Here is a 22506-nt window from a genome sequence, read left to right on the forward strand (position 1 = left end):
AAAGATTGTCTCTCAGGAAATACTATTCTAACAGTATTTGCAAGGAAGAAGTTAATATGACTCTTATTATTTATGTAGGAATCTAGCAAAACACTCTGAGACACTAATGTGATACAGCTTAAATAAAAGAACATTTGACTCTTCTAGTATTTTAGCTAAAGGGCATTTTACCCCCAGAATCCCCTTTGGGAGTGATGAGCTTTATATCCCTATTAGAAATGCAGCTGGCAGATGGTCAACTGTCAATCTCCATTAGGGATTATGTGACTGAAGATGAAGACAACCACCTTGTTCAAGGGCATGCCCTCTTTCCAGGAAGACCCATGTCCAATGACTGATTGACACAGAGCCTCTCACCCACCCTGGACAACTCGGAAGAGTCACCCTAGCTTCAGAGCTTCCCAAAGTGTTCACTGAGGCCTCCAGTGGGACTGCCTCCCTGCTTAGCTCCTCCCTCAGCCCAATCCTTCCCTTCCCTTCCACAGCTGTTGATCCCAAGAAGATCCTGAATAAACCCCCTGCATGTTAATCTCCATCTCAGAATCTGCCTCTTGTGAAGCCCAACCTGCAATAACTCTCAAAATGTTTTTTTGATGTTGTTGAAGATTAAATGGAACCCCCCCATAAAACACAATTTACCTATATAACAAACCTGCATATGTACCCCGAACCTAAAATAAAAGTAAAAAATAAAAATAAAAAAATAAATGTAACTTCTGCAACTAGAAACTACTGCATATTCCCTAGATAACAAACACTATCTCTTACCTCATTTTTGTAAAGCACTTTGACATCCACAAAGCATTTTCACATTTCTGTTTTATTATGGTCTCTAAAATACCCCTTGAAAGAAGTCAGGGCAAGTAGTGTCACTCCCATATTAAAGATGAGGCATTGAAGCTCGGAAAAACTGAACAACTTAACCAAGATTACCTAAGTATGTAGGTAGGTGGGTAGGTGGTCAGTCTGTCAGTTCATTAGTGGCAAATCTGAAATCTAATCTTCATTTTCTGACTTCTGATCTGGGCCTTACTTGACCATACGTTACTTTTTCTTACAAAAACTTATGTTTGGGGTTCTGATCCTATGCAACTAGTATTTAATGACTCACCCATGAACAATTTTAGGAATTTATTTTAAAATATCTTAAAACCCCTTGCAAAATCTGCCAACATCCTGAAATATCAAGATACTGCAGTTGGGAATAAGTGTTCTGTGCTTACAGATTATTTCTTTCCAGTTTTTGTTGTTGAAAATCCTGGACTTGTTTTATTTCCTGACTAAGCCTTATCCATAATAAAGTGCCTAGTACATACCAGGATACATTTCGAAATTTAAAAAATGGAAAATAATGTTTCTTTTCTCTATTTTGTGAAAAGTTAACCCAGGCCCTAAACTTGTATATATGATTGCCCGGCCTCCAAGTAGTTCCATATCTGCTATTTTAATTATACAAACTCCTCCTTAATCTCTTTCTGTGCCACATACAAAACACATGCACGTGCACGCGCACGCACGCGCGCACACACACACACACACAGTTTTCTTTGCAGGAAATAAGCAGTCTTTTGTTTATCGAAATTCCTTTAAAAACCTACTTCTCAGTGAATTGGAAAACTTTTTGTTTCATTTTGAGTTTTTGTTTTCATTTGTGGTTTGCTTTGGTTTTGTTGTCTTTTCAGAGTACTCGTTAACAAGAGGTGGCTTAAATAATAGGCAAACAAGTAGACATTAATCTCAACAATAGCACAAAATGGTCTGGTCATGAATTCTTCACTCTATTAGAATCAACAGTGAACTCTCTTCTCCAGCAGATATCCTGTGGCAAGAAACTTTTTAAAGATAGAATTATCTTGTGCTTGTGAGTTTCAGTGGAGAATCTTTTTTCCAGGAATATTTTTCAAATTCAAAACTCTAATTTGTGCTTGAATTTCTAAAATTCCCAATTTTTCTGAGTAATTCAAACCATACTGGAATATTGTGTGCTCCCTTTTAAAAGAGCAAAAAGTGGGAGAACAAAGTATAATGGTAGTGTAAATACGTACAGCCAGCCATTGTCCTGTAACTAATTTAGAGAACATAAATTGGAAGTGTCCAGGGAATGTAAGGACACCAGCTGGCTAGGGATACAAGAGAGAATCTGGGGTGTTTATGGAGACTGGGGTGTTTATGGAGACTGAAGTACTGTGATGGGATTGAGACATTCCACACCTTTTTCCAGTAATGACACGATTAACACTCTAGTTTTCCGGGCAAAATCTAATCTAATCTAAATCTCTTAGACAGAAGGGGTCTGTTTTCTGACTCTTTTAACAGATGCAGCTTTCAGTCTACACAAGACATAGCTAAAAAATAAAGTTCTTTCATTGTTTCAGTGCCTTAAAGTTTACTTCCAAGAAAAACATCTTATTTTAAATGATGTCACTTGTCTTACATTTACTCTAGTGCTTTATAATCATTTGCTGGAAGATCTTGGTAGAGTTAATTATCATGATTATTGAGGTTAAGTAAGCTTTTGGTGTTAATGGCAGTCTTAAAATGATAATTACCTGACAGCCAAGATGTCCAGCAAAATTAAATTATTTGCCCTATATACAAAATGCAAAAGAGCATTAGGTCTAGAACACGAGACTCACAAAAGTCTGGGTTTTTATTCAGTGCAGAAGGTCCTAGCTACTCAAAGCACAGTCCATGGACCAGTAGCTTAAGACCAGACTTTTTGAATCAGAATCTGCATTTAACAAGCTCCATAGGTAATTTCCATGCGTATTCAAGTCAATAAGCCCTGCATTAGGTCATTTGTCTAATCATATTTATTATAGATAAATGGGTAAGGATCTATATGGTCCTTGTATCATAGATTGGTCTCCTGCTAAAGTTACATTATTAATATGCCATGGCTGCCTCTGAATCACACATGGTCCACAGCCCTTAACTTCAGCTTGTAATCATTGAGATGCTTAAGTCCTACCACCTACATCTGTCCATCAGATTTCCCAGAATATTTGAACCATAAGCACAAATAGGATCTGATATGCAAGGACTCCCAACTTCGGTCCAATATGCTTGCCCATGTTCATTTCCCATCATTTCTTCCTAAAAATTTTATAACCTAACTACAATAGTGTCTATCATTTCTTTAAAAGCCTTGCATCATTATGCTACTATGCCTTTGCTTATACCATTTCCTTCACCTGGAATGATGGTTGCTCCATCCAATTCATCTTTAAAGCCCAGATAATGTGTCACCTGTAAAATGACCCCTGATCTGACCAAGTATAACAGCTTGGTTATCCTGATCATTTAGCATATATTACATTGTACATTTAATTGTTCAGGTCAGTCTCTTCCATGAAACTGCGTATTTCCTAAAGACAGGGAATGTGTCGTATGTTTGCAAACACAAGATCTGCCTTAATCATAGATAGCACTCAACGTTATTTGTTAAATTGATTTGAAACTTCGTTGTCATAAATTCAAACTAACTGTCCAAATTCTATTGTCAGCATTTGATTACAATACATTTCTTACAAGACCAATGTATAGCTTGTTGCTATCTGGAGATTTTTAGGAATATGAAATTTTGCACAAGCAGATTTGATACTGAGGCATATAAGAGAGGCCACCAAATTTTGTATTAAAGGAGGAGACTACACAGAAAAGGGGGAAGGTCCCATGAAGCTACTAGCAACTTGACCTTCTCTATTGAGTAAGCTCTACAGTCCTCCAGTGGAACAGGGGCAGGACCATGATCTTTAATAACATTTAAAAAGCAGCAAGTTATAATGAGTAATTTACTAAGGCCATAGTTTCTATCTGGAAAGAAAGCATGGTGTTTGGAGAAGCATATGGGATTTAGAGTCAGAAGGTCTATGTCCTTAGCCCCAGTGACGGGACTTTTTTTTCAATCCTCTTTGGCAGGAAATGGTCTAAGTCAGCCACTGAGCCTCCCATTACATAAACTAAAGGGGATGATAACATCCATCTCACCTATTTCATAGGAATTTTATTAAAATCAAATGAAGTTGCAAGCCAAATCCACCTTGTAAAACAAAATCAATGAGTCTTCACTGAATAATTGCAAAAACACAACTCTGTCCTACATGAAACCATGCCTACAAGTGAACATTTTTATCATTACTAGAAAAGTCACTCTCAAATTTTAAACACAAATGTAGAAATAAAAAAGCTTTTACTAGCTAGCCGTTTTAGAGAGATTTTTAAAAGTATATTTACCCTAGACCTGAGAAACACTTCATATAGTCAGATATTTTCAGTGCATGCCCAAGTATTTACTGGTAATTTCATGTCAGGTAGTTAAAAATCTGCAAAAGACACCAGTATTTATTGAGCCCTTAATGTGTGCGAAGCGCCAGGAATATGACAGTGAACAAGATAGTTCACTTCCTGACTTCATGAAGTTTATAGAATAATCGAGATACGCATAAGTAAATAGAATTCTTAAATCCCTATATTTTGTTTTATTTTTACTGGAAAAAAATGAGAAATTTAGTATTGGTACTTCATAAACTGCTAAACTGACAACTAAGTTGCACCAAAAAATCAAAGAGGTGGCAGCCAGAATTATAAAAGTTGCCTAAAGGTCAGCCAGAGGCAGCCACTGCTGACTTTGACTGGCTGTAGCATTCTGAGAGAATTCTGTATTTCAAACACCCTTTCTTACCTGCTTGCTGACTGGTTTCCACGCAATGTATTTGAAAAGATTCAAGAAATTTATGCACAAAAAAGGAAAAAGAATCCACTGCATCTTTTCCTCAGTTTTAGTTCCAGGTCTTCCTCTAAAAAGATGTCTGATGATGTGCGAATCATGTAACTTCCCTGACCCTCAGTTCTCATAAAAATTGTAGTTTTGACTAAATGATTGTTAACTCTCCTAGTTCTAGTGTCTAGTTGTCTTTCTCTTATTTAAATTCAAAGTTGGTGTAGAGAATTCGAAAATTTCAAAGTACTATAATAAATAAAAGATATACAAATCCCAGAACTCACAATAAATTCTAATACCATTATCATAAAGATGATACCAAAAGTATTGCTTCTCAAAATGTGTATCATTCTCTACTTTTATCACAATCACTAAAAATATTGTATTATGGATCCCAAGCCCATTACTTCCAGCAATGCACTGTATGTAATTTCCCAGATAATGTGCAAAAGTGTTTTTTCACCCTTTCTCTAGAAGTATGGGGATAAATGTAATTAATACAAAATGTTTTAAAATAAATAACTTTTTAAAAAATTACTTTAGGCCAGGTGCAGTGGCTTATGCCTGTAATCCCAACACTTTGGGAGGCTGAGGTGGGCAGATCACGAGGTCAGGAGATGGAGACCATCCTGGCTAACATGGTGAATCCTGCCTCTATTAAAAATACAAAATATTAGCCAGGCGTGGTGGCACGCACCTGTAGTCCCTGCTACTCGGGAGGCCGAAGCAGGAGAATCGCTTTAACCCAGGAGGCAGAGGTTGCAGTGAGCCAAGATTGCACCACTGCACTCCAGCTGGGGCAACAGAGCAAGACTCCACGTCAAAAAAAAAAAAATACTTTAACTACAAGCAGACCCTGAGGCAAACTGGACAGTCTTGACCTGTGAGGTACCCTCTTACTTCCAATCATGGAAACTATGCATTTTCCAGATGGCATATAAGACCCGATACCTATGTTTTTCTAGAATCCTTTTGCAGTTGACTTTCTTCTTCCTAAGGCCCACGGTGCGTGCATGGTCTCTGACGAACAGATGGCACTTGGCCCCTGGATGAGCTCTTGTACCTGCAAATCTTGAGAGCTTGGAGACAAGCAAGAAAATCCTTTCAGACCCTCTCCGCCACTGTCAGCACCACTTCCCCACCCTTTCACCTTGATCTGCTTGATTTTGTGTTTTTGGGAAAACCCAGTAGCTATTGGTCACTACCTGCTCACAAGTCACTGTAATGCTCCCTGTCTTGTTTCCATCTTGGTTTTCCTTTGTTTAAGAGGATGAAGCCACTTAGGACCCCTACCTGAATGAGATTTGTTTGGTTGAAAGTTGACCCAAAGTGATAAGTGGTTTATTGTAAAGAGGAAAGAGGTCTATAATTAGAAAACCCTGGGGGACTGAGGCTGGTCTCAGGACCACGGAATAGCAGAACACAAATATGCAAGTCAGAGAACTAGCCAAGGGTTTATAATCAAGCTTCTAAACAGGTAGTCTCAATTCAACTTCAAAAATTACTTTATAAAGAATTCAAGTGCCATGAAGGTATGTTTTAACTTGGCTTCTTTGGCTCAGAATAGTGTATATTGGTATCCCTAGTGGCTATCCCCTTCCCATTGTTAAAAACAACATGTAAAAAATCCTATAAAATAGGTAAAACACATTTTAAAGTGCCATTGACTGCTGAGGCAACTCACTTAATATCAACAAGTCTCAGTTTTTGGAAGAGATATTGCCACCCTTTCTAGTCCCTATTAGTCTAGGAAGGATGGCAATACATCTTCCAAAATCTTCACAAGGAAGTTGTAAGGAATACATGAGATCATCTATAGAAAGCCCTTTGTGAACAATAAATCATGATAAACATAGACTTGTTACATCCATCATATCACTTAGAGTTTTTTTTTCTCACAGATTAAGGTAGTTCAAAAAGGAAGGTAGTTCAAAAAGGAAGTCACTTTCTCTTTATTTTTGCTCCCAAAGAAACCATCAATTGCTTTAAGGGGTTGCTCCCAAAGAGCCTGGAGGTAGAGGAGGGGAGGAGGCAGTTGTTTACTTAGTTTTCTGAAATGTTTCCAAGGAGAATGAAAACTAAAAATTGTGTGTGTCCTTTTTCATTTGCCTTCTGTCTAAATTGGAGTGTGGACAAAGGGCAGCTGCTTTGCTAGATGAGAACATTTGCTGAGCAGTATACTGTTGCAGGTGGACAGTGCCCAGTACTCCTCATTAGCTCATGGTTCTGCATCACGTTCTTCAAAGAGCTGCTGAAGCACCCACACACCACCTGCTTGAGGGTGCAGCCAGGGCTGAGTGACATAGTGTGTGCCTCTCCTGCAGGTGCATTCATAAGGAGCCACAGTGTTATAAGAGGCAGAGGACTGAGAAGGTGTTTCCTACAAATGGATCCGAAACACAGCCTGTTTGTATATGTGCAATTCATTGGCTTCTTAGAAACAATCCTTTGCCCAAAGTAACAGTCAATAATCGTGAAAATGTGACTAAAACATGAAACTTTAAAAGTACACAGAGGAAAAGGAATATTTCTATTGCTGAGTCCCAGCTGGGTTCGACTTTGGCCTTTCCATATCCCAAATGGTATCCACTCTTTTCAGCATTTTGGCCCTGAGAACAGCTGATGAAGAAGAAATTGATTGAGTTCAGAACAATCCTTCAGATGTCTAGAATAATCAACCACCTTCCATAATTTCAGTCTTACTAACTACATGAGATGGAGTGCATCGAAATCTGATTGACTACTCAACTAGTCCAAATTCCAGTTTGCTGCCATCCACAATGTGCATCCAAAGGTCAGCTAGTTTATAGAAGAGAAGAAGAAATGGGAGATTTATACTCAAAGGATTAAAGTTGATCACTAATGATCACTATTTAAATAAGGACCTGCTGTTACTTATTAAACAAGGAAAGATTTGGAGGCTTCCATTTGTTAATGTCATTCAAACATCTGCTATACACATTCTACCAATGGGCTCTGAGCCACAGAACCGAATTGTGACTGCTGGGAACAGTCAGCGGGGCTCAGTAAATTGCCTTGAGGAAATGTTCTGCCACAAACATCTGTAGTTATTCTTCAGCTGAAAGGCCAATATTTCCAGGGCAGCTGGGTCCCTCTAAGTCAGTGGTTCATAGCCTCAGCTGCACCAGGCAATCACCTAGGAGCTTTAAAAAGTACTGATGTTCATCTCATCCCCAAGACCGCAGGGCTTCCATTTAATTGTTCTGGGGTTTGACCCAGGCACACAGGTGATTCTGATTTTCAGTCTGGTTTGAGAATGCCTGGTCCAAACAGATAGGACTTGGTAACTGGAAGATGTAACCACCAAACCTCCCATATAATTTAATTTGCACAACAAATTTGGGTTCATTTGTTCTGCTGGGTTCAGGCACTTCCCTGGGCATTGGAAAATTACTCACCAATTCACTGCCCTTTTGCCTCCAGCTCACCGTTACTTTTTAAACATTGTATTCCCTTTTGTTATTTTCAATAACCTTCTGTAAATGCAAAGGCTTTTTTAAAAAAATGTCTTTTCTGGGCATTTCAGCATATTCAATTTGGTTTCCTTTATATTTTAGTTTGGCTTCATTGATATTTATTTTTTGTATTCTAGCTGTTTCTTGAATGGTTCTTATTTTTCTACTAGATTCATGTTATTTGCAAACACTATGCACAGAATCACTTCTGGTGAGAAAAGGGCCAAGAAGAATAAAGTACTCTTGTTTTCCCCATGACCCCACACCCCATAGAGTCACTGAGGCTCCCTTTGTAGACACTAAACGGGAGAAGCATTAACCAGCTTCACCCATCTGCTAACCACCTTGTGCAACCTGAGCCTTCTGGTCTCCCTGGAGCATGTACAGTGTGTACAACCTGAGGTATTATTTAGACCTTGATGTGTCACTTGGCAACAAAAGAGGAAACAGGTATAATTTGTTAGATGATGATCTGGCACAAAAGTGCATACAAAGACAATTAGGAAATGTGAAACACAGATTCGTTTATCAGTTGTAAGTATACCCAGTGCCCTAAATGAGTATACACTTAGTATCCACTTTAGCCAATGCAGCCATGATCTTTCTCTCCTCATGTTTCATTGTCTTTTTTATAAGGAGCTGGTGTGCAAGGGTTGATTTCAAATCAGTACATTGCGTATGAGACCCAGCAAGCTCAGGATGAAAACCCAGGCAAGAAAATAACAGAGAGATTAGGTATTAAATGCAGGAAGGGGCCTTTCTCTTTTGCTTTTTTGTTTTTTACATCCACTTGACTTTGAACAAAAGTTGTTTATTGTTTTAATAAAACTAGACTCAAAAATGTTGCCATGGCATGGACTCTGTCAGCATTTCCATTGTAACCTTTGCTTTTGGGGGGTTTTAACTCAGCCATAAAACTTCCTTTTGGTTAAAATCTGGCAACCAAAAATAACTTGGAATCTCTAAGGCTCAGCCATGAAGGAAATAGTTGTATGTGAGTGTGTGTTTATGTACCTTTTTAAAAAGAAAAAAAAAAAAAGTTCGTTTGATAATTCTTAAAGAAACATTGTAAAATTTTTCCCTCTGACTTTTAAAGTTTCTAGTTTTTAACTCAAAATTTCATCTACACTCCATTAAAGGTATATTCACTTAAAATATTTTACCTATTCAATATAACATAGAAATACGTTTCTCTTTACCTATTTTTATCTTTTCCAGCCTCTTATTAAATGCACTTATATAGTAAAGAGATTGCAAGTTTCTGTGTTAAATAAATCCAGTTTTATTACTCTATTGTCACAGTTTATCAGTCTTTTTCATAACAGTAACTCTCTTCCCTAGAATCCACAGAGCAGACCATGAAATGGCACGGGCTTTTGAAATCTCCCATCTGCTCAACTTTTCTCATAAACATATGTAAAATGATTAATTAACACAACAAATGAAAAGTCCTCAAAGGATTCAGGAAATGGGCAGGGTGAAAATTGGAAATAATTTGAAAATTCTAGTCTTACTTCTTCTTACTAACTTTATATGAAAACTTTAGCAAGTTTCATAACATCCCAAGAAATTACATTCTTCAAAAGGATGCATTGGGACTCTGAGTTCTTGTTGGTGCCACCTTTCTAAGATTTGAGAGTTGTGGCATTTGCCATTTTGAGCTTCAATACCAATGTTCAAATACGCTTTGTATTTATTGGAAATAGCAAAATGGGTAAGAGGCAGAACCTTGCTTGAAGGAAAGGCAGGCAGTTCTAGCAGCTGGGAGAAGGATTGTGATTTCAGCATAGTTAATCAGTGTCTCAAGCCTGGGACTTTGAATCTCTTTAGAGAGTGATGCACAGGTTCAAAGCCAGTCAAAGATCACTTGTCACATATATGGCAGCCAAGACTCCAGCACTGCTGTGGGGAGGGTCTAGCACAGCTGTTCCTAGTAGTGGAGTCTTGAACAGACTTCCTAAGATGATCTCGGCCATGCCTTACCTCTCTTTTATCCTACTACTTTCTTGAACATGGTTCCCCAACATCTCCATCAATACTGTGAGCTATCTGGTATCCTTCGAATACATTTCCTTTTCATTTAACATTGCCAGAAATAAGCTGGCATTATTTGTAATGAAGCATTTTAACCAGAAAAAATAGAACACTTACCGGGACAAATTATTTTCTTTCAAAGTCATATAGGATCTTACTTTTTAGTGTGCTCCTTGGATCAGCCACATTGGTATCACCTGGGAGCTGGTTAGAAATTCAGAATTGCCTGCCCGTCCCAGTCCCATTGAATCAGAATCTGCATTTTCACAAGATCCCGAGATAACCTGTATGCATACTCATATCTGAGAAGCATTAGCCTAGGGTAACCCTCTATTTAAAGCATAAAACTAAGTTTAGCACACACACTCAAGTATGGATTATCACTCCTTTAGATATTGCTGCCTCAAAATTTTGTTTTAGTTTAATATCATACCTAGAGCCTATGAAAATGGAACAATAATTTTTTGTTATTATACTTTAAGTTCTAGGGTACATGTGCACAACGTGCAGTTTGTTACATATGTATACATGTGCCATGTTGGTGTGCTGCACCCATTAACTCGTCATTTACATTAGGTATATCTCCTAATGCTATCCCTCCCCCCCTCCCCCAACCCCATGACAGGCCTTGGTGTGTGATGGTCCCCTTCCTGTGTCCAGGTGTTCTCATTGGAACAATAGTATTCTTACAGGCAGGACCCAGATATTACTTATTCCTGTATTCTTCTGATAATTTTTCAAAAAGACTAAGCAACAAAGAGTCTGAGACATTGCTAGTGGCATCCAGAATTGAATGCACCAGGAATCTCATAGAGCAAATCATGGTAAAGCCAGATAACTTTTGATTTGTGATTTTTACCATCTTTTTGGGTAACCTGGGAAATATATATCTTATCCCTCTAAGACTCTTTTTTTTTTTTTTTTTTTTTGAGACGGAGTCTTGCTCTGTTGCCCAGGCTAGAGTGCGGTGGCCGTATCTCAGCTCACTTCAAGCTCCACCTCCCGGGTTTACGCCATTCTCCTGCCTCAGCCTCCTGAGTAGCTGGGACTACAGGCGCCCACCACCTCGCCCGGCTAGGTTTTTGTATTTTTTAGTAGAGACGGGGTTTCACTGTGTTAGCCAGGATGGTCTCAATCTCCTGACCTCGTGATCTGCCCGTCTCGGCCTCCCAAAGTGCTGGGATTACAGGCTTGAGCCACCGCGCCTGGCCCCCTCTAAGACTCTTAATAACTCTATATGAAGTGGACAATATCACCCTTACTTTAACAATGAGGAAACTGAGAATCAGGGAGATTTACGTTTCTTGACCAATACCAGCAGGTAGTTCTTAGACTCTGGTCTTCAGACTCCATGTTCGTTTTATTTCATTACTCAGCAGCCCTTCAAGAGAGGCAAGAGGCTGGTGCTCAACAAAGAGCAACAGATAGTTATTGAATATGAAGGGTTCCAAGTTAGATTGAAAGTTTCAAACAAGCCATCTCTTCTACAACATCTTAGTAGAAGGAACAGAAGATTTGGAGTCAAAAGACTTGGATCTTAGCATTATCACACACATTTATCATTTGTGAAACTGACAGTAATTTAGTATCTAGGCTGACATTTCCTAATCTACAAAAGAAAGATAACCATTGCAGATATGAGAGTTCTGTGAAAAGTACTTTGAAAGAAAAGCAAAGAACTACAAAAATTAAGCTGCAATGCCATTATCAGCTATCAGGACTGATGAGCATGGCTTAACAGCAATCTGTGTCTCACAGTTAGAAATGAGAAATACTCCCTTAAAAACACCATGTGGGAACCTGGAAAACAGATTTCTAAGCTGGTCCCATCATCAGAAGTGGTTAAATGATCTGCATTTGCTATTTAAATTTTCCAATCTTGCCACTTTTCTGTCTTTTTTATCACTTAATGAAAGAGAGGTGTTAAATCAGCTTCTATGCTTGAGAATTTCTCTCTCTTTTTAGTTCTTTTTGTGTATATTTTGAGTCTATGTTATTAAGTGCATTCAAATTTAGAATTGCTCTATCTGTCTAGTGGAGTAAGCATTTTATCATTATAATATGCTTTTTTTATTTCTCAAGTAATATTTTAGCTTAACATCTTGTCTAGCATCAATTTAGCTCTGCTAGCTTTTTAGTCTTTGTATGTTGAATTTTTTCTACCCTTTTACTTTTAAACTTTGCTATGTTCTTATGTTTAATGGTTTGCCTCTTAAAAGCAACATAGTTTTTAAATCTAGGCTGACAATCTTTATTTCTAATTTGTTCACTTAATGTAATTACTGATATATTTTATTTTACATATGCCATCCTATTATTTGTTTTTATTTGTCCCTCTTATTCTCGGTTCCTTTGTATCTAACCTTATGTGTTATTATTTTTATATATAATATTTGATTATATTGTTTTTGTTTTATATTTTATTATTTTGAGATAATATTTCCATTAGCCTAGTAGTTACTTTACTATTATTTTATGTGTATCTGGTTACTGTCCAGTCCAATACAATAGTCATTTGTGGCAATTTAAATTTAAATTAATAAAAATGTTAAAAATTAAGTTATTCAGTTGTTTCAGTCAAATTTAAATTGTTCAACAGCCACATGTGACTTCTGTCAGCATGCTGGATTGCACATACATAGAATATTTTTATCATGAAAGAAAGTTCTATTGGTAGCACTGCAGAGATGCCTAAAACAAATTAGTAGTTTCATCACTTTACATTATTCTTTACTCCCTTCCTAAATTGTTTGCTACTATTGTTCCTTTCAATTCAATAGGTATTTTAAGGACCACAAGATATTATTATGCCTTTTTTTTTTTTTTTTTTTTTTTTTTTGAGTAAGAGTCTCCCTCTGTCACCCAGGCTGGAGTGCAGATCCCGGCTCACTGCAACCTCCACCTCCTGGGTTCAAGTGATTCTCCTGCCCCAGTCTCCCAAGTAGCTGGGACTACAGGCACATGCCACCGCACCCAACCAATTTTTTGTGTTTTTAGTAGAGACGGGGTTTCACTGTGTTAGCCAGGATGTCTCAGTCTCCTGACCTTGTGATCCGCCCGCCTCGGCCTCCCAAAGTGCTGGGATTACAGACGTGAGCCACTGCGCCCGGTCTATTATATCTTTATATAGCCAATATTCACTCAGACTTACCCACATATCTACCTATTCCATTGCTCTTCTTTCTTTTCAGTATCTCTGGGCTTTCAGCTGAGACTATTTCCCTTCTGTCTGAAAAAATACACCTAAGTGTTTTATTTAGCCTAGGTATACTGTTAAGAAGTTCTCTTACCTTTGTTTGGAAATACCTTTATTTCACCTGTTTGAAGAATATTTTTGCTGGGTGTAGAATTCTGTTTTCACAGTTATTTTCTTTCAGCACTTTCAGCATTTTCGAAGGTATGCCATCGTCCTCTGGTTTCCTTTTTGTTTGTTGAGAGTTGTTGAAGCCAACTCTCAGTCTATTATTGCTCCTTTGAAGACCTTCTGTCTTTTTCTATGAATACTTTTAAGATTTTCTTTATTTTATACTTTTAAACCTTTGAGTATGCAGTGCCTAAGCGTAGTTTGTTTGTTTAACTATTCTGATATAGCTTTCTAGCACTTCTCAAGTCTATAGCTGGGTGTCTTTGATTCGTCTTGGAAAATCCTCACTCACTACCTCTTCAAATACTGTATTTCTGTCCCATTTTTTCTCACACTTTAATTTCTACAAGTCTCATTCTATATATGTAAATACTTTTCTCAATAGCCCTTTTACCTCTAATGCTGTTTTTTAAATTTTCCACCCTTTTTTCTATCTCTACTTCAGCCTAAATATTTTCTTCCAATCTATCTTCTGATAGTCTAATTCCTCTTCAACTCTCTGTACTGTGTTGTTATGCAATCCCACAAAGTCTTAATTTTAGTCAATGAATATTTTTTGTTTTGGAATTTTCATTAGCTCTTTTAGTGCTTTTCAGTCTTTTGCTAAATTTCCCAATTATTTTGTTTTTTTTAAAATTTTTTGAACATATTAAACATAGTTAAAGTACAGGTCTGTTAACCATCATTTAAAAAATGGTTTCATGGGCCAGGCCCGGTCACCCACTAAGCCTGGTCACCCACTAAGCTCATCAAACTAACAGCAGACCTCTCAGCAGAAACTCTGCAAGCCAAAAGAGATTGGGGGCCAATATTTAACATTCTTAAAGAAAAGAATTTCCAAGCCAGAATTTCATATCCAGCCAAACTAAGCTTCATGAATGAAAGAGAAATAAGTTCCTGTTCCAGACAAGCAAATGCTGAGGGAATTTGTCACCACAAGGCCTGCATTGCAAAAGCTCCTGAAGGAAGTACTAAATATGGAAAGGAAAATCCATTACCCATGAACAAGACTGCAAAATAACCAGCTAGCATCGTGAGAACAAGATCAAATTCACATATAATAATACTAACCTTAAATGTAAATGAGCTAAATGCTCCATTTAAAAAACACAGAATGGTAAACTGGATGAACAGCCAAGACCCATCAGTATGCTATATTCAAGAGACCCATCTCTCATGCAAAGACAAACATAGGCTCAAAATAAAGGAAGGGAGAAAAAATCTACCAAGCAAATGGAAAACAGAAAAGTAGCTGGGTTGTGATCCTACTTGAAAACAGACTTTAAACCAACAAAGATCAATAAAAACAAAGAAGGGCAGAATTCTCAATGCCAAAACAACAAACTACATATTCTTCTCATTGCCATATGGCACTTACTCTAAAATTGATTACATAATCAGAAGTAAAACATTTCTCAGCAAATGTAAAAGAACTGAAATCATTACAGTTTCTCAGACCACAGTGCAATCAAATTAGAACTCAAGATTAAGAAATTCACTCAGAACCACACAACTACATGGAAACTGAACAACATGCTCCTGAATGACTCTTAAGTAAATAATGAAATTAAGGCAGAAATCAAGAAGTTCTTTGAAACTAATGAGAACAAAGACATAGTGTACCAGAAGCTCTGGGATGCAGCCAAAGCAGTGTTAAGATGGAAATTTATAGCACTAAATGTCCATATCTAAAAGCTAGAAAGATTTCAAGTTAACAACCTAACATCTCAAGTAGAAGAACTAGAGAGCCAAGAGCAAACAAACCCCAAAACTAGAAGAAGACAAATAACCAATCCAAGCTGAACTGAAGGAGATAAAGACACAAAAAAACCTTCAAAAAATCAATGAATCCAGGAGTTGATGTTTGGAAAAAAAATAATAAAACAGATAGACCACTAGCTAAACTAATAAAAGAGAGAAGAATCAAATAAACACACTCAGAAATGATAAGGGAGATACCACCACTGACTCCACAGAAACACAAGCAACCATCAGAGAATATTATAAACACCTCTATGCACATAAACCAGAAAATCTAGAAGAAATGGATACATTCCTGGTCACATACACCCTCCCAAGACTGAAACAGAAAGAAATTGAATCCCTGAATAGACAAATAATTAGTTCTCAAATAGAGGCAGTAATAGCCTACCAATCAGAAAAAGCCCAGGACCAGATGGATTCACAGCTGAATTCTACCAGAGGTAAAAGAAGATCTGCTACCATTTCTACTGAAACTATTCTCAAAAATTGAAAAGGAGGGACTCCTCCCTAACTCATTCTATGAGGCCAGCATCATCCTGACACCAAAACCTGGCAGAGATACAACAAAACAAGAAAACTTCAGGCCAATATCCTTTATGAACATGAATGCAAAGGTCCTCAATAAAATGCTGGCAAACAGAATTTAGCAGCACATCAAAAATTTATCCACCACGATCAAGTAGGCTTCATCACTGGAATGCAAGGTTGGCTCAACATATGCAAATCAATAAATGTAATTCATAACATAAACAGAATTAAAAACAAAGAAACCACATGATTATCTCAATAAATGCAGAAAAGCCGTTGACAAAATTCAACATCCCTCCATGTTAAAAACTCTCAATAAACCAGGTTTTGAAGGAATATACCTCAAAATAGTAAGAGCCACATATGAAAATCCCACAGCCAATATCATACTGAATAGGCAAAAGCTGGAAGCATTCCCCTTGAAAACTGGCACAAGGTAAGGATGCCCTCTCTCACCATGCCTATTCAACAAAGCACTGGAAGTTCTGGCCAGGGCAATCAAGCTGAGAAATAAAGGGTATTCAAATAGGAAAAGACTCACAGTTCCACGTGGTTGGGGAGGCCTCACAATCATGGCAGAAGGCAAAAGGCACTTGTTGCATGGCAGCAGCAAGAGAGAATGAGAGTTAAGTGAAAGGGTTTCCCCTTATAAAACCATCTTGTGAGACTTACTCACTACCATGAGAACAGTATGGGGGAAACTGCCTCCATGATTCAATTATCTCCCACCAGGTCCCTCCCACAACATGTGGGAGTTATGGGAGCTACAATTCAATATAAGACTTGAGTGGGGACACAGTCAAACCATATCACCTTGCAAGCATAATCTCCAAAAGAACGATATATACTATTGTAGAAACAGTAATTCATTTTCCAGGAAAATTGACTCTGTCCTTCAGGTCTTTTTTTTTCAATAGAAACAGGGGCCAGGTGCAATGGCTCATGCCTGTAATCCCAGCACTTTGGGAGGCTAAAGTGGAAGGATTGCTTGAGCCCAGGAGTTCAAAACCAGCCTGGGCAACATAATGACACCCTGTCTCTACAAAAAAAGAAAAACTAAAAAGAGAAATCAATAAAGACATAGTCTTGCTTGTTGCTCAGACTGGAGTGCAGTGGTGCCATCATAGCTCACTGTAATCTCGAACTCCTACTCCTAGGCTGAAGAGATTTGCCCACCTCACCCTCCTGACCAGCTAGGACTATAGGCATGCACCACCATGCCTGGCTCATTTTTTAAAACTTTTTTGTAGAGAAGGGGTCTCACTAGGCTTCCCAGGTTGGTGTCAAACTCCTGGCCTCAAGCAATCCTCCTGCCTAGGCCTCCCAAAGTGCTGGGACTGTAGGTGTGAGCCACCACAGCCATCCCCTTCTAGTCATATTGAACCACAGAAGGTCTGTTTGGTTTTCTAGTGACATTCTTTAGTTTCTTTACCTTGAGAAAAAAAGTAACTTGGGGTTTAGTTTTGTTTTATTTTTCAATTGACCAGTAAGTTATATATATTTATGGTATACATCATGATGTCTTGATATATGTATATGTTTTACATGTTTTACAAGGTTTTACAGTGGCTAAATCAAACTATATATGTATTCCCTCACATACTTTTTTGGTAATAACACTTAAACGGTATATTAATGGTAATAACACAAAATCTACTCTCAGTGATTTGCAAGTGTATAATGTATTATTTTAAAATATAGTCACCATGTTGTACAATATACCTTTTAAACCTATTCCTTCTGTTTAACTAAATTTTCTTGTCCTTTGACCAACATCTCCCCAATTCCTCAAACCGTCAACCACTGTTAACCACCATTCTACTCTGTTTCTATGATTTCAACTTTATTAGATCCCCCATGTAAGTAAGATCATGTGGTATTTGTCTTTCTGTGCATTGCTTATTTCCCTTAACAAAATGCCCTCCAGATTCATCCATGTTGTTGTAAATGGCAGGATTACCTTCTTTTTTAACACTGAATACTATTCCACTGTGTATATTTATCACATGTTCTTTATCCATTCATCTGTTGATAGACACTTAGGTTGATTCTATATTTTAGTTTTAATGATTTATGCTGCAATGAACATGGGATGCAGATATCTCTTCAACATACCAGTTTTTTTATACATATATCTAAAAGTAGAATTGTTGGATCATATATTACTACTATTTTAAGTTTTTGAAGAACTTCCATACCGTTTTCCATAATGGCTGTACTGATTTACATTCCCATCAACAGTATACACATCCTCACCAACATTTATATTTTGTCTTTTTGATAATAGCCTTTCTGACAGGTATGTGGCGGTATCTCATTATGGTTTTAAATTGCATTTCCCTCATGATTACTCATGTTAAGCATTTTATCATATACCTTTCTCCTTTGTAAGTCTTTTTTGAAGAAATGTCTATTTGAGATATTTGCTCATTTTTTAATTGGGTTATTTGTTTTGTTGAGTTGTTTTATTACTTATATATATTGGATATTAATCCCTTATCAGATGGATGGTGTACAGATATATTTTCCCATTCCATGGTTTGTCTCTTCACTGTGTTGTTTCCTTAACTGTGCAGAATCTTTTTAGTTAGATGTAATCCCATTTGTCTATTTCAGTTTTTGTTGCCTGTGCTTTGAGAGTCATATCCAAGAAAAAAAAAAAAAAAATCACTATCCATACCAGTATCATCAGCTTTTACCCCATGTTTTCTTCTAGTAGTTTTACAGTTCGAGGTTTTATGTTTCTGTCTTTAATCCATTTTTAGTTGATTGTTGCACATGATGTGAGATACGGATCTCATTTTAGTCTTTCTCCTATGGATACCCAGTGTTCCTAACACCATTTATTGAAGAGGCTATATCTTCTCCATTCTATATTCTTGACAGCCTTGTTGAAAATCAATTGACTATAAATGTGTGGATTTATTTCTGGGCTCTCTATTGTGTTACACTCATCCATGGGTCTGTTTTTACGCCAGTGCAATGCTGATTTGATTACTATAGCATTCAGCAATTTTGAAATCAGGTACTTTGATGTCTCTGGCTTTATTCTTTTTGCTCAAGATTTTTTTTTGGGGGGGGGTGCTATTTGAAGTATTTTGTGATTCCATACAAATTTTAAAATTATTTTTTCTATTTCTGTGAAAAATGACATTGGAATTTTGATAGAGATTACACTAAAGCTGTAGATCGCTTTGGGTAGTATGGACATTTTCGCAATAGTAATTCTTCCAATTCATGAACACAAGGTATCTTTCCATTTGTTTGTATCTTCTTCAATTTCTTTCATCAATGTTTTACAGTTTTCAGTACAGAGATCAGAGATCTTTCACTTCCTTGGTTAAATTTACTCCTAAATATTTTATTTTTTGTAGGAAATGTAAATGGGATTGTTTTCTTGATTTCTTTTTCAGAGAGTTTGTTGTCCGTATATAGAAATGATACTGATTTTTGTATGCTGATTTTTAATACTGCAACTTGGCTGACTTTGTTTATTAGTTCTCATAGGTTTTTGGTGTATTCTTTAGGGTTTTCTAGATATAAGATCATATTATCTGCAACAGGGACAATATAACTTCCTCCTTTCTGATTTAGATGCTTTGTATTACTTTCTGTCACCTGTTTGCTCTGGCTAGGACTTCCAGTACTATGTTGAAAAGAAGCGGCAAGGATGGGAATCCTTGTCTTATTCCTATTCCTGCTCTTGGAGAAAAGGCTTTTAACTTTTAACCACTGAGTATGATGTCAGTTACAGATTTGTCATACACTTTTATTGTATTGGAGTATATTCCTTCTATACCTAATTTATGGACAGTTTTCATCACAAAAAGATGTTAAATTTTGTTTAATGCCTTTTCTGCATCTATGGAGATTATCATACAATTTTTGTTCTTTATTCTGTTAATGTGATGTATCACATGTACTGATTTGCATATGCTGAACCATTCTGTCTCAGAGATAAATCCCATGTGATCATGGTGAATGACACATTTAATGTGCTATTAAATTTGGTTTGCTAGTATTTTGTTGAGGATATTTACATCTGTGTTTATCAGGGATACTGGCCTGTAATTTTCTTTTCTTGTAGTGTTCTTGTCTGGTTTGGGTATCTGGGTAATGCTGGACTTGTAAAATGACTTTCAAAGTTTTCCCTCCTCTTCCATTTCTTTTTTTTCTTCCAAAACTGTGTCTCTCTAACTTCCCCCGACTCCCACCAAAACATATATGTGTGTTTCTTCCTCCTTCATTCTTTGTTTATTTTATTTCAATAGTTTGGGGGGTACACATGATTTTAGTTTACATGGGTAAGTTCCCTAGTGGTAATTTCTAAGATTTTGCTGCACCTGTCACCTGAGCAGTGTACACTGTACCCAAGATGTAGTCTTTTATTCCTTATCCTTCCTACCCCTGAGTCCCCAAATCAATTATATTATTCTTATGCCTTTGCATTTTCATAGCTTACCTCCTACTTATGAATGTGAACATACAATATTTGATTTTCCATTCCTGTGTTACTTCACCTTAGAATAATGGCTTCCAGCTCCACCCATATTGCTACAAAACACAGTACTTTATTCCTTTTTATGGCTAAGTAGTATTTCATGGTGTGATATGCCATATTTTCCTTATCCACTTGAAGGATACCCATCATTACCACTTCTAGTCAACATAGTACTAGAAGTCCTGGCCAGAGCAATCAGACAAGAAAAAGAAGGCTGGGCCCGGTGGCTCAAGCCTGTAATCCCAGCACTTTGGGAGGCCGAGATGGGCGGATCATGAGGTCAGGAGATCGAGACCATCCTGGCTAACACAGTGAAACCTCGTCTCTACTAAAAAAATACAGAAAACAAGCCGGGCGAGGTGGCAGGCGCCTGTAGTCCCAGCTACTTGGGAGGTTGAGGCAGGAGAATGGCGTGAATCCAGGAGGCAGAGCTTGCAGTGAGCTGAGATCTGGCCACTGCACTCCAGCCTGGGTGACAGAGCGAGACTCCATCTCAAAAAAAAAAAAAGAAAAAGAAAAAGAAATAAAGGGCATGCAAATTGGAAAACAGGATGTCAAACTGTCACTGTTCACTGATGATATGATTATATACCTAGACAACTCAAAACACTCATCCAAAAAGCTCCTAGATCTAATAAACGAATTCAGTAAAGTCTCAGGATACAAAATCAATGTACACAAATCAGTAACACTGCTATACACCAACACCAACCTGATAATCAAATAAAGAACTCAATGCATTTTACAACAGCTGCAAAAAATAAAATAAAATATTTAGAAAACTAGTTAGACAAGGAGGTGAAAGATCTCTATAAGGAAAACTATAAAACACTGCTGAAAGAAATCGTAGATAACACAAACAAATGGAAACACATCTCATGCTAACGGATGGGTAGGATCAATATTGCAAAAGTGACCATACTTCCCAAAGTAATCTACAGATTCAGTGTAATTTCCATCAAAATACCATCATCGTCCTTCACAGAACTAGAAAAAAATACTAAAATTCATATGAAACCAAAAAAGAGCCTGTATAGCCAAAGCAATACTAAACAAAAAGAAAAACTCTGAAAGCCTCCTTTTTCAAGAGTTTGTACAGGATTGGTATAGTTCTTATTTAAATACTTGGTAGCATTCATCAGAAAAGTCATCAAGTCCTGAGATTTTCTTTTACAACAGACTTTTTGTTACCGATTCAATCTCCCTACTCATTATGTGTCTGTTCAGATTGTCTATTTCTTCATTATTTAGTCTTGTTACGTTTTATGTGGCTAAAAATTTATCCATTTCTTCTAGGTTATCCAATTTGTTGGTGTACAATTTTTCAAAGTAGTCTCTTATGATCCTTTGTATTTCTATGGTATCAGTTGTTATGTCTCCTCTTTCATGTCTGATCTTATTTATTTGAGTCTTCTCTCTTTTTTTCTTAGTCTAACTAAAAGTTTGCCAATTTTGCTAATTTCTTCGAAAAACCACCTCTTAGTTTTGTTGATACTTTCTATTGCTTTTTCAGTCTCTATTTCATCTATTTCTGCTCTGATCTTTGTTATTTCCCTCCTCATACTCACTGGGTTTCATTTGTCTTTTTTCAGTTCCTTGAGGTGTAAAATTAGGTTACTTATTTGAAAACCTTTTTATGTAGAAGTTTATTGCTATCAACTTTTTTCTTATAACCACTTTTGCTGCATCATTAAGTTTTGGTATGTTATGTTTCCATTTTTGTTTGTCTTTGAACTCAAATAAATTAGCAAAAAAAAAAAAATCCCATCAAAACGTGGGTTAAGGACATTAATAGACAGTTCTCAAAAGAAGATATACAAATGGCCAACAAACATTAAAAAAACTCAACATCACTAATGATTAGGGAAACACAAATCAAAACCACAATGTGATGCCACCTTACTTCTGCAAGAATGGCCACAATTAAAAAAGCAATAAATAATAGATGAGGGCATAGATGTAGTGAAAAGGGAACACTATTACACTGTTGGTGAGAATGTAAACTAGTACAACAACTGTGTAAAAAGTGTTGAGATTCCTTAAAGAACTAAAAGTAGATCTACCATTTGATCCAGCAATCCCACTCCTGGGTAGCTACACAGAGGAAAAGAAATCA

Source organism: Macaca thibetana, chromosome 8 (assembly GCF_024542745.1).
Source record: "Macaca thibetana thibetana isolate TM-01 chromosome 8, ASM2454274v1, whole genome shotgun sequence".
Classification (NCBI taxonomy): domain Eukaryota; kingdom Metazoa; phylum Chordata; class Mammalia; order Primates; family Cercopithecidae; genus Macaca; species Macaca thibetana.